Source organism: Leopardus geoffroyi, chromosome D3 (genome assembly GCF_018350155.1).
Source record: "Leopardus geoffroyi isolate Oge1 chromosome D3, O.geoffroyi_Oge1_pat1.0, whole genome shotgun sequence".
NCBI classification, from domain to species: Eukaryota; Metazoa; Chordata; class Mammalia; order Carnivora; family Felidae; genus Leopardus; species Leopardus geoffroyi.
The window spans coordinates 8,389,376-8,402,758 of NC_059339.1; the positions used below are offsets into that span (position 1 = coordinate 8,389,376).

Sequence of the window (13,383 nt, forward strand, 5' to 3'; positions counted from 1 at the left end):
TGTCCCTGACCCTCTCCAACTTTGTTGGTTCTCATATCTTTTTCTCCTTGTTTATGCATACCATTCCATTACTATTTAAACTCTCTCAGATTGTGGGGCTCCTTGGTGGCTTAGTTGTTTAAGCATCCGTTTCTTGATTTCAGTTCAGGTCCTGATGCCATAGCTTCGTGAGTTCGAGCCCCATGTTGGGCTCGGGGCTGACAGCAAGGAGCTTGCTTGGGATTCTCTCTCTGCCTCTCTGTCTGCTCTTCCCCCACTTGCACTTTTTCTGTCTCTCTTAGATAAATGTGAAACTTTCTCTGACTGTGTCTCACACATTCTCTTGCCACTAGTAAGTTCACTTTTGGAGCGTCTTCCCAACAACATTTTTTTATTGAGGTAAATTTGGTATATAACATTATATGAGTTTCGGATGTGTACATCTTTGCACACTGATGATTGTACGGCTCTGTGGATATATTAAGAAACATTGTGTGACTACACTAAAAACCACTTTAAATTGGTGAATTTGTGTGGTATGTGAATTATGCCCCAATAAAACTGTTAAGATGAATATATAGCTCAATGTAACAGAAGTCAAATGATATCAAGCAATATTTGTTTAAAAAAACAAAAATCCCTCACCTACTTCAGTCTTCTCCCTTGTTTGAGGTATTTCCAAAGCTAGCTTTTGGAATATTCTTGCTGACATTTTCATTGTGCACACAAGCGCATATGTGTATTTACAGCCTTTTAAAACTGTGTACAAAGGGGGTTATATTCACCATTCTGCAACTTGCTTTTTTTAAATTTTTTAAATGTTTATTCATTTTTGAGAGAGAGAGACAGAGAGCGCATGAGCAAGGGAGGGGGGGTGGAGAGAGGGAGACACAGAATCTGAAGCAGGCTCCAGGCTCTGAGCTGTCAGCACAGAGCCCGATGCAGAGCTCGAACTCAGGAGCTGTGAAATCATGACCTGAGCTGAAGTCAGACGCTCAACCGACTGAGTCACCCAGGCGCCCCTGCAATTTGCTTTTTTGCATCAAAGAGTAAATTATAATAATATGTCCATATAGAGTTGTTCTTAACAGTTGCAAGTATCTAATTCTTAAACAATGTTCCACTACATGCATGTAGCACAATTTGATTAACACGCTCCTGATTGAAGATCCCTCTATATGTGTCTTGCACTCTGATGCAAGTATATGTATCAGGCAAAAAAAAAAACAAAAAACAAAAAAAAACAAAAAACCTTAGAAGTAGCATTATTGTATTCAGAGGTATGTGCATTTAAACTTTTGATAGATAGACATTGCCAGATTACTCTCCAAAAAACTGGTGATAATTTGTAATTCCATCAGTTGTGTATGACAGAGCCCAGTTTGCTATTCTGTTGCCTAAACTAGGTATACTGGCTTTATAACATCTTTGTCAGTATGATAAGTTGAAAGAATTAATTTGTATTTTTAGATTTATGAGTGAGGTTGAGTTTTGATGACCTGTTTTTAATTGATTATGTGGTATTTTTTCTAATTGAAAAATCCATAGTGTTAATTGTAGAAATTTTGAGTAATACGGCAGATAATTAAAAACATGTATAATCCCCTACCCAGAGATTATCACCATTTACAATTTTTCTTCTGGCCTCCTTTCTATGAAATTTATCTTTTGATTATTTTTAACAGATAATGAGGTTGGTAAAGGAGCTAATTTTTGTATTTGAAATACACAGCTAATGGGGCGTCTGAGTGGCTCAGTTTGTTAGGCTTCTGACTCTTGATCTCAGGGTTGTGAGTTTAAGCCCCACGTTACTACTACTTAAAAGAAAATACGCAGTTTACAAAATGAGGTTATAATTCAGCTACTTAGAATATTGCTTTGAGCTCTTTTAATCAAGGTGCTATATAAATATTCAGTGGACTGAACTCTCCTGTGCCAAGCTTTTGGGATCAGCTAGTGGAAAAATCATTAGCATTCTTTCCTTGACACTGTACTGTCACTACCAGGGCTGAAACTGGATGAGATTTCCTGGGAGCCAATGGGTCTCTTAGTAAAGGAGACAGCTCTACGATCCTTTAATGGCATGGAAGATAGAGGAATCCTGTACCTTAAAAGACAAACACACATTTCATATTATATGTTTATGTGTGTGCCCATATATATAACCATTATTCTCACTCGCACAGGCACAAAACAGAAGATGAGATTAGTGAGCCAGGATAGGAACATGCTGAAAGAGTGCTGGACACCTGGGGAACAGTAAAATGATTAGCACACAGGGTAAGCCATCCAAAGACCAGTCCCATATGGTAATCATGTTTCCTTATCTGATTCTTCCTTTGGACTGGAAGAGCATGGAATGCAGGATTAGTTTCTGTCCACAGTTGTATTTCCCGTGCCTAGTTACGCACACAGGCAACTTTGATCGGTGAATAATGAATGAAAAGTGAATGAATGTGACCTTGAATAAATCATTTAATTTCTTTGGACTTCAGTTTCTTTCTCTGACAACTTCAAAGAATAACTAAAAGGATAAAATAAGGTAATGTATGAAGGTGGTGGATAAGACTGAAAGTCGGCTCCAAGCTGACTGTGTCTCCTCCTTATTTTTACGGAGCTAGATATAGTTGCCATTCAGGCCCTAGTAAGGAGGCCCTACTGTACACAGCAACTGTCTGCACATCATCTTCCTGGTTAACCAGAGAATAAAGTAAATACAATGCAGCTTTATAATTAGAAGTAATTGCCAGTGACCTGGAGGCTTTGCCATCTTAACCACTGCCTCATTCTCAGTATTCAAGGGTATCTTATGGGGCACCCGGGTGGCTCAATAGGTTAAGCAACCAACTTCAGCTCAGGTCATCGTCTCACAGTTTGTGGGTTCCAGCTCTGCATTGAGCTCTGTGCTGACAGCTCAGAGCCTGGAGCCTGCTTCGAATTCTGTGTCTCCCTCTCTCTCTCTGCTCTCCCCTGCTCATGCTCTGTGTCTCAAAAATAAATAAACGTTAAAAAAAAAATTTTTTTTTAAAAGGCATCATATAGGGGCGCCTGGGTGGCGCAGTCGGTTGAGCGGATCCGACTTCAGCCAGGTCACGATCTCGCGGTCCGTGAGTTCGAGCCCCACGTCAGGCTCTGGGCTGATGGCTCAGAGCCTGGAGCCTGTTTCCGATTCTGTGTCTCCCTCTCTCTCTGCCCGTCCCCCGTTCATGCTCTGTCTCTCTCTGTCCCAAAGATAAATAAACGTTGAAGAAAAAAAAAAAAAAAGATTAGCTTTAAAAAAAAAAAAAAGATTAGCTTTAAAAAAAAAAAAAAGGCATCATATAAATCTAACACTGAAGTCCCATCAGGCTTAGGGTAAAGTTGTAGAAAATGGATGTTACTGTGCCTTTAACATGCTTAGAAATGCATCTAATGATTATGTTTAAAAGTAGAGATGATAACTCAGGAAGGCACATGGTATATGTTTAGAATAGTAGCTATTCTCAGAGTTGACCTATTGTACATGATTGCAAATGAACGCCTGTCCTTTTTAGTTTATCTTGTATCAAATTGTCAGAGACCCATTCCAAGTAACGATTACATTTTGGAGTAGTGTAAAGAAAAAAAAAAACCTCTATGAAAGATTTTGTGATTTACTCAAGAAATATTCTATGACCTTTTAAGTTGGTTGAAAGAGAAAGCTGGTATGATGTAAAACCAGTTAAAATAAGAATAAGCTTGGAAATATTAAATAGCATCAACTCCTAGCCCTTAGGGAAGATAACTAATGGCCCAGGCCCTAAAATTACAATTTTTTAGAATTTTCATAAAAACTTGATATAAGTAGAAACATTTCTCAGGCCAGTACACCCTAATGAAATGCCATAAAAATAACAGACTAGCGCATAAATTTTTTTTCTATTTGTAACCAACAGCATTGCATAATCAGGCAGGAACCAGGAAGTAAAAATAATCACAAAATTAAACAAAGTGATCTGTTTTCGTTACTCCAGCAGGAGTAAAAAGTGAAGATAAATACAGCCAGCAAGTTCCTTTATCAAATTTGAAAATTCTTTCCTTGTCAGTCATTCCTTAATAGCAGAATAAAAATGAAATTTTTACTAAGGCTTTTAACTCAACACTATCTTTTAAAAAATCTTTTTTAACTGTGGTAAAAAAAAAAAAAAACACATGCTCTAAAATTTACCATCTTAACCATCTTTAAGTGTTCAATAGTGTTACCTATATTCACATTGGTACAGTAGACCGGCAGAATGTTTTCATGTTGCAAAACTGAAAACATTATAAGCAACTCTACCTATTAAGCAACTCTCCATTCCCCTTCTCCCTGGCAACTACGATTCCACCTTCTGTCTCTGAGTTTGACTGCTCCAGTACCTCATATAAGTGGAATTCTACAGTATTTATCTTCTTGTGACTGGCTTATTTCACTGATCCTGAAGTCCTCAAGGTTCACCCATAATGTATCATGTGACAGGATTTCCTTCAAGACTGAACTCCGTCCTTTTTAATATCATTTTTGTGGTACAGTCTATTCTACCCTTAAACATCTTTTAATGCTCCAGACCATAACCAAATACAGAATGATGAGAAGCAGGTCGGAATGCACATTTGACCTTCCGAATTCTGTCAAGAAATCAAAAGAGGTTATAAAGTGATTAAACACTGTAGGACTTCCCCAGTGTGAGAAAAACTATTTGATGCTAAGTTAGCAATCAAGACTCTGAAGACCTTTTGCAAGCCACTTGTATTGAAGGTTTTTATTTGTTTTGTTGTTCTAGAAATGCATTTGACCTAGTACAACTTTTTTTTTTTTTTTTTGAAGTATCTGCAAATATATCTCTGCTGCTGGGTTATTTTTTTTTTTTTTCCTTCAAGCCTGCAGACATTCTTTCCAACTTCTTCAGATTGAGTTAGCTGTGTTCATGTTTGAGAATAACCCTCCTCCCCTATTCTGTCATAGCAACAGTGTGTTAAGAGAATGCAGTCGGGAACTGGAGATATTGTTAGGTCACAGAACCAAACAGGATTGAGTGTTAAAAAGAAGCAGAGCTCAGTCAATTTCAGTCTTCCTACCTTATTTTTTTTTTTTTTTAGAAGATGTTTGTTTATTTTTGAGAGAGAGAGAGAGAGCAGGTGTAAGCAGAGGAGGGGCAGAGAAAGAGGGAGAGAGAGAATCCCAAGCAGGCTCTGCGCTGTCAGCACAAGAGCCCTACTTGGGGCTCGAATTCACGAACCGTGAGATCATGACCTGAGCCAAAATCAAGAGTCGGATGCCTAACCGACTGAGACACCCAGGTGACCCCCTACCTTAATTTTTAACAGCTTTGTTGAGCTACGATTCACATATCATATGCTTCACTCATTTAAAAATTCAGTGGTTTTTAGTATATTCCCAGAGTTCACAACCATCACTACATTCCCTTTGAGAACATTTTGCCACCCCCATAGGAAACCCTGTGCCCATTAACTGTCACTCCCCATTTCCCCCAGATCCCCCAGCCCTAGGCAATCACTAATCTGCACTCTACAGATTTGTCTATTCTGAAATTTCATATAAATGGAGCCATACGATATGTGGCCTGGCTTATTAGCATGTTTTCAAGGTCATCCATGTTATAGGATGTATCACTTATCCCTTTTTTTTAAATTGTGGGAAAATAAAATTGACCATCTTAACCATTTTTAAGTATACATTTAAGTATTTTAAGTACATTCACATTGTTGTGCAACCAATCTCCAGAACTCTTCATCTTGAAAAACTAAACTCTATTTCCATCAACAGTTTCCTGTTCTCCCGTTTTCTCAACCTCTGGTAACCATTATTCTACTTGGTCTCTATGAATTTGATTCAGGTACCTTATATAAGTGGAATTATACAGTATTTGTCCTTTTGTGACTGGTTTGTTTCATTTACCACAATATCCTCAAGAACTTTGTCATTCATGTTGTAGCATGTGTCAGAATTTCCTTCCTGCTTCGTTCCTTTTTATGACTGAGTAATATTTCATTGTGTGGATATACTTAATACATTTTGTTTATCCATTCATTAGTTGATGAGCGTTTGGGTTATTTCCACTTTTTGGTTACTATGAATAATGCTACTATGAACATGCATATGCAAGTTTTTGTATAGACATGTTTTCAGCTCTCTGGGACATCTACCTTGGAGTAGAATTGCTGAGTCATATGGAAGCCCTATGTTTAACTTTTTGGGGAGCTGAGCAACTTTTTCACATCAACTGCATCATTTTACAGCAGCAAACTAGAGAGGTTCCAGTTTCTCCACATCCTCACCAAGGATGTTGGAGAAAAAAATGTTGTTATCGCCCACCCTTTTCATCATAGCCAAACTAGTAAGTGTGATGTAGTATCTCATGGTGGTTTTGTTTGCTTTTGCCTGGTGGCTAGTTTTACATGAGTTTATTGGCCATTTGCATATCTTCTTTAGATAAATGACTCTTCAGATCCTTTGTCCATTTTTTAATCATCTTGTTATTGTTGATTATTCATGAATCCTGACTACGAGTCCCTTGTCAGACAAATGACTTACAAATATCTTCTCCTATTTTGTAGGTTGCCTTTTTCACTTTCTTGATGGTGTCCTCTGAAGGTTTTTAATTTCCATGAAGTCCAATTATCTGTTTCTTCTTTTGACACTTGTGTTTTTCGTGTTGTATCTAAGAAGGTTTTGCCTTCTTAGGCACAAAGATTGGGATACCTGACTGACTCACTTGGAAGAGTATATGACTCTTGATCTCAAGGTTGTGAGTTTAAGTTCCACATTGGGTATAGAGATTAGTAAGAAAACAAACTTAAAAAAAAAAAAAGCACAAAGATTTACTCCTGTTTTCTTCTAAGAATTTGTAGTAGTTTTTGCTCTTCTATTTAAATCTATGATTCATTTTTGGTTAAGTTTTGTATATGCTGTAAGAATGAGATCCATCTTCAGTATTCTACATGCGTGTATCCATTTGTCCCAGCACCATTTGTTGAAAGATTATTTGTTCCCCCTTCCCCTCCATTCAATTGTCTAGGTACCCTTGTTGCAAATCAATTGACCATAAACCATGACAGTTTATTTCTGGATTTTCAATTCTATTCCATTGATCTATCTTCTAACTTTGTTTTTCCTTTTTAAGATTGTTTCAGCCATAATCAAAATAATCAAAAGATGATTTTCAGATTTTTATTGTGTACTGAGTTGAGAGAGGGAGATTTAGGTTCTGCTTTGTCTGTATGAAGTTGGAGGTGCCTACTGGACACACAAGGGGAACTGTCCAGTAGGAACTATATTTAGGAGTCTGATGTTCCAAGGAGAGAACAGAGCTGGGGATAAAGATAATCAAGATGTGATAATCAAGAGCACGTAGGTCCCATCACCCTTCCCATCTATTGCTCCGTCCCTCTGTGCTCTCTTGGGTTCCCCCCCAACAGTCTTTCTCAAGTTATTTCTTCACAGTTTCCTAGGTGCTCCAGACCAGAGAGATTTCCCCATGCTGTCATTCTCTAGAAGCCTTTCCATTATGGAACTGACTTCACCAAGGTTGAAAAACCATTACCCCTCAACCTTTCAATTCTTCCTTTTTGTTTAGATATTAAGTATGCAGTCATCCAGGGAAACCAGAAGGGATGAGTAGGTTTAGGAGAGGGGATCTTTGGAAACAGGCATTTATAAAGCTGGTTCAGATTTGGATTGGCCCTGAAATCATTGCTAAGTGGTAGGGATGGTGGAGCCTGAAAGGAGAGTGAAGCGGGGAGTCACTATGGTACACAGGAGCGTTTACTACTACTACTCCACCATGGCATTTCTAGCTCAGCTCAAAAGGACTTTTGGTAGCTTTTAGGGAGCTACTATAGTTTAAGAGAGAAAGATGTCACAAAGGAAGGCCAGAAAAGGCCTTCCCAGGGAAATCAACTCCTTGCTGTGATCATCACTTTAGAGTCTGATTAAACATTTTGCAGATGGTGGTGATGGGTGCACAACACTGCAAATGTACTTAATGCCACTGAACTTACACTTAAAAATGGTTAAAATGGTGAAATTTATGCTCTGTATATTTTACCACTATTAAAAAAAAGTGTTTTGCAGGTCTAGAAACCAGATCCCAGGGCCTGGAATGTTTCTGTCTAGTCCCTAAGATGCATCTTTTCCTGTTACCAAAAGGTCTGAGACACCCAGTTGGTAATCAGAAGCTCTTACAGGGAGCCTGGAAAGTAGCTGCAGACTCTTATGGCATTTTTACTTCCAAGTATGTCAGTACAGCTCTGTGGTGGCTGGGAAACCGACCAGGATACTGTGTCCCTGTCCTTGCCTGTGTAATGCTATACAAATACTGTCACATTTGTGTCATGGAGGGGGTCTCCTTTGGTCAATACCCTGTTGGCGATCCCTCTGTTTGTTGTTACACAGGATGGAGTCTAAGTAGACAGTAAATGAGAAGGTGAAGTTTCCTTGGATTGTCCGTGGTGGGGAGGCCCCAGGTACAGGGAGACTGAAGGATGAGTAGAGGCTAGCCCATAACTGCAAGTTCACGGTTGCCCCCAGCAACACTTCTTATGACGTGTCTGCCTTTAAGTGGCCGACCTTAGTAATTTTGGATTCTCAGTAGTTTTCTTCTCAGAAGTTGACCTTATAAAGAGCCTCTGGGGTTATCTCCTACCTGACCCTTCACCCTGGGCCCCCATCTTCCCTTCCCATTTCTCCTTCACCAGTAAAACCCATTCCTTCATCCTGCCCTGCCTGTGCATGTACATCTCTAGCACGAGGGAAGGGGACTTGGGGGACATTGGTTATTTTTAGTTTAGGACTAGTATAAGGTTGAGACATGGTCAACCATTCCCAGACCTGAGCCCACTGATGTCTCAGATTTTAAGAAGCACCAACCAGTCTTTCCAAGTGCCATGTTCCACCTACCCTTTCTTTCACTTGTCTTGACATTGTTAGACCCCCCCACTGTGTGGTTTTATCGCCTGCCTCCATTCAGATTTTTTTTTTCCCAGATGTGGAATGCTTCACAAATTTACATGTCATTCTTGTACAGGAACCATGCTAATCTTCTCTGTATTGTTCCAATTTTAGTCTGTGCACTGCCACATCAAGCACCTTCCTTTCAGATTCTGAGGGTCATTTGACTTTGTCTCTGGCAGCTGCCATTTTCTGCCTCCTACCTGACATGGCACCCTGTGTCATGTGAACCCTTACACATGGTGGCTCTGCCCAGTCTGGGCCCTTAGGGAGGGCGTCTAGCAAGATCAGCTTAATTTCTACGTCCACTTTTACAGGACAACCTCATTCAGTGTCCATTACACTTTTTGTGTAATATTTATTTTGGGGAAAGCGGAAACAGAGGAGGGGCTGAGAGAGGGGGAAAGAGGATCCGAACCGGCTCTGTACTGACCAACTGACAGCAGTGAACTCGATATGGGGCTCAAACTCATGAACCATGAGATCATGACCTGAGCCGAAGTCAGATGCTCAACCAACTAAGCCACCCAGGTGCCCCCATTACACTTTTAAAATGCTTAAACCAAATCACTCCAGTCTCTTTTCTTGATACCTTTTCTTCATACCTTTTCTTTATACCTTTTCTTTATACCTTTATACCTTGGCCTTTACACCAAGCTGTGGGCTTCCACACTTCTGGCCCTAAAGCCTCAGCAGCTGTTTGGTGTAAGCCAGCTCAGTGCCCTTGCAGTGAGTTTGGGGAATCTATTAGCTTTGTCCCTAAAGTTAGACTCCACACTGTCTCAGAAGAATGGTAGAGGGAGACAGAAGATGAGGGGTGGTCAAGAGAGAAGCTAGGAAAAGATATGTACCGATGCTAGAAAAAAATGAAAGCTCTTCATGGGTTTACTGATGCAAGATGCAAGGTAAAGTGCAAACACCTTGACCCGGCAGTTGTTCCGCACCCCTGACCACCTTCCAAATTCACACACACACACACACACACACACACACACACACACTCACCAGACACACTTAGCAATTCAAAGCTCTGGTCTGGAAAATCTTGCCCCTGGGTGTCAGTTAGTCCCCTAGTGATGACAGGTTTAATGGTTCCATATCTCTGCATTCCACAAGGACCACCTACCCAGAGGCCACACCCTCCTGACCTGGTTAGGCAGGGCCTGAGACTCCACACGGAACATGAGAGCAGTATGGATCGAGGGTCCAGGGGCCTGTGCTCTGGTTTGGGTGAATCGCTCTGGGTTGCTGTGTGACTATATCTATGTTGCTTGCCCTCTCTGTAATTCAGGGTCCGCAGGTATGAAATGGGACTGATGGTTCTTGTCTCATAGAAATATCATGAGAAAGTAAACTATGGTCTTTGAGAGTTTATGCTTCTAAGTAGTCAAGGAGTCAGGGAAGTCCTGTGTTTTCTCTTTTTTGGATATTGAGGGGAGGTTTCCTGGGCTCTCTTATGCAAGCCCTCAGAAGACATTTAATCAGAGAGTAAGGCTGAAATTTTTTAAAAAGTAAACCTCACAAAAGAAGAGCCTTGGGGCACCTAGGTGGCTCAGTCAGTTGAGCTTCTAGATCTTGGTTTCAGCTCAGGTCATGATCTCACAGTTCATGGATTCAAGGCCCGCATAGGGCTCCACACTGACATTGCAGAGCCTGGTTGGGATTCTCTCTCTCCCTTTCTCTCAAAAGAAATAAACAAACTTAGAAGAAGGAGGAGGAGGAGGAGGAGGAAGAAGAAGAAGAAAAGAAGGAGGAGGAGGAGGACGAGGAGGAGGAGGAGAATAAGGAGAAGGAGAAAAGGAGAATGAGAAGAAAAAGAGCCTTGAAGTATCTTAAGTGTTTCCTTCCAGACAAAAGACCAGGAGATTCTTTGGCAAGTTTCTAGCCAGCGACCTGGAATAGGGGATAGAGATGCTTTATTTTTCTTTCTTCCAGTTTCCCCTTCTGGTCTGGTATCTCTTCGAATGACACTCGTTGGTGTAGGGCCACAGGTTGTGGTAGAAAACAATGTCCCAGCTGCTCAGATCTTTCTATGGGGTAATACTTGATCAGCCTACCTGGTGGGGGGTGGGGGGTGGGGAAAGAAACAGACTTTTTATTGATTTGTGTTTATTTGATTGTTCGTTCAATCAGCCCAGCTGATTGAGTGCCCTCTGATGGTCTGGTCACCCGTGGTAAAGTGCATCTGGAGGGAGACACTATGGTCTGCCAGTTACCAGCCTGCAGTCCTACAACCCTGTGCCCAAGAACCAACCATAGCTTCTCATCCTGGTGAAAGATCCTTGGGTTCTTGGTTGCTGTCTCAGCCTCCTATTGTTGCTGTAACAAATAACCACAAACCTAAAACAAAAGAAATGTGTTCTCTTATATTTCTGGAGGTCAGAAGTCTTACGAGCCTAAAAACCAAGGTGTCATCAAGGCTCTGTTCCTTCTGGAGGCTCCAAGGGAGAATCCAACTTGGTGCCTGGCTTCTGAGGCCACCACGCTCCTTGGCTCGCAGCCCCTTCTCTGTCTTCCAGGCAAGCCATTCCAGCCTCTGTCACACTTCTCTCTAGCTGACCCTCCTGCCTACTTGCGCCAAGGGCCCTTGTGATTAAGTTGGGCCCCACCCTCTCCTTTCCTGGGTTTCTTGGGACCTCAGGGCTGGGTAGGAGCCAGTGGGGGAGTACACTGATTAGAGCCTTTGGAACTTTCCTCAAGACAGGAGGCAGTTGGACATTACAAGCCTATTGAGCCCCCTCCCTGCCATGGTCTCCATTGATGACCATGGAAAGAACTAAGAGTCGGGGAGTAAAAAGAAGAGGGACCCCATGTGTCTGGAAGAAACTGGATGAAGAAGGCTGAAAGCTGTCAAAGGGGTTGACGCCACTTAAGCGCGGCCTGGTCAAAACATCCTCATTCACCTGGATTTTGGAATCACTTCACCAGAGCACGACCTCAGGTTTCCAGCCCTTAAGGCCTTTATTTTCGGTTTGGGGTATTTTCTTTTTTTTTTTTTTTTTTTTTTTTTTTTCAACGTTTATTTATTTTTGGGACAGAGAGAGACAGAGCATGAACAGGGGAGGGGCAGAGAGAGAGGGAGACACAGAATCGGAAACAGGCTCCAGGCTCTGAGCCATCAGCCCAGAGCCTGACGCGGGGCTCGAACTCACGGACCGCGAGATCGTGACCTGGCTGAAGTCGGACGCTTAACCGACTGCGCCACCCAGGCGCCCCGGTTTGGGGTATTTTCTATTGTTTGAAGGTTGCCTTGCAACCCATTTGCCTGGAGGGTTTAAACAATATAGAGTTTCTTTGCTGAGCAGCAACAGTAGCCAAGAGAGACCGAATATAAACTTTTAAGTCTATTTTCTCAGAGTTCGTACATCAGCAATGGCTTTAAACAGAAGAACTCGCGCCCCCTGGCTTGCCTCTCCCTGGGGGAGGGGGAAAGGGTGGCTGGTGGAGAACATTTTGTGTTCTCTTATCTTTCCTACTGGTGGAAGGGGACAAGCACCAGAATAGGAAAACAAATATCTGGCTATTAATACACCCTAAGTCCTCTAGCACATGGATTGGATTTGTTTATTTGTGAAAGAGAAGGATGCTTCTCTCTGACCGCAGGCTCCCCTGCCAGCTGGAAGGGAATGCCAGGCACAGTGCCCTCCATAAGGTGAAGGGGATAGGGGGCCTGCACTGAGAACTTCCCACTTAAAAGAGAAAACCCTCAGACTTTTCTCAAGAGAAGTTGCTTTTCTGGCTCGACCTGCCTCAAGCCCCAGCAGCGTCATTCAGGGGGAAATTAAGAAAGAAAGGGGGAAAAAAAAAAGGAGGGTTTACCACCAAAGAGCCATGGAGTTGGCCCCACCCCACCCCCCACCAGACATGTGCGCACCACCCTCCTTGTGCCCAACCTGCAGAGCCAGGGGTCTGGAGAACCCTGCCAGAAGAAAGGACATACGGGTTCCTCGGGTGGACCACTTTACTGGCAGTGAGCAGGGCAGAAACAGGAGTGTTTCCCCCTCAGAGGACAGGCCCTTAAAGCGGAAGGCAGTCCCCTGAGCTCAGATCTTGGGCTCCTGTCCTCCAATATGCTCCCTTGGGCCTCTTAGTGGTCTGAAGAAAGCAGTGTCCCATAGTAGACAGAGCTTTCTGGAGGGGCAGGTGGTTAATTAATTATAAGCCTGCTAGCTGGGAAAAAAGCCAGAAGAGGGAAGAGCTTTCTCCCAAGAACAGAAGCACGTACACGCCTATGAGCCCCATACCTGCCATGTCTTGAGCAAGTTTCAGACTGCCCTTTGACCGCCTGAAGAGGTCTCTGCTTGCCACCCAGCAGGGTCAGGCCTTCTCAGGTTCCCGGGAACATTTTGATGAGCCAGGAGTCCCAGGCACACACAGAGAAGAGGAGGCCAGTACTGGTGGGGGCCTGTCCTCTCCAAGAGCAAACAGGGACAAAG

The 13,383-nt window shown here is 42.3% G+C and overlaps 1 protein-coding gene and 1 non-coding gene across 5 annotated transcripts in view; one reads left to right on the top strand and one right to left on the bottom strand.

Annotated features, from left to right (window-relative positions):
- Positions 1-13,383, top strand: part of IFT81 (intraflagellar transport 81) — a 228,095-nt gene that overhangs the window by 197,887 nt on the left and 16,825 nt on the right. For 3 of the 4 annotated variants that reach the window (XR_006707758.1, XR_006707759.1, XR_006707761.1), the window contains one exon: positions 8,072-8,235. The exons of the other annotated variant lie outside the window; for it this stretch is intronic. The gene's annotated coding sequence lies outside the window, so the exon portion shown is untranslated. The remainder of the gene's footprint in view (positions 1-8,071; positions 8,236-13,383) is intronic. 4 annotated transcript variants of the gene reach the window in all.
- On the bottom strand, positions 8,979-9,085 carry LOC123588669. The gene has a single exon (XR_006707972.1). It is a non-coding gene; the product is annotated as a U6 spliceosomal RNA (small nuclear RNA).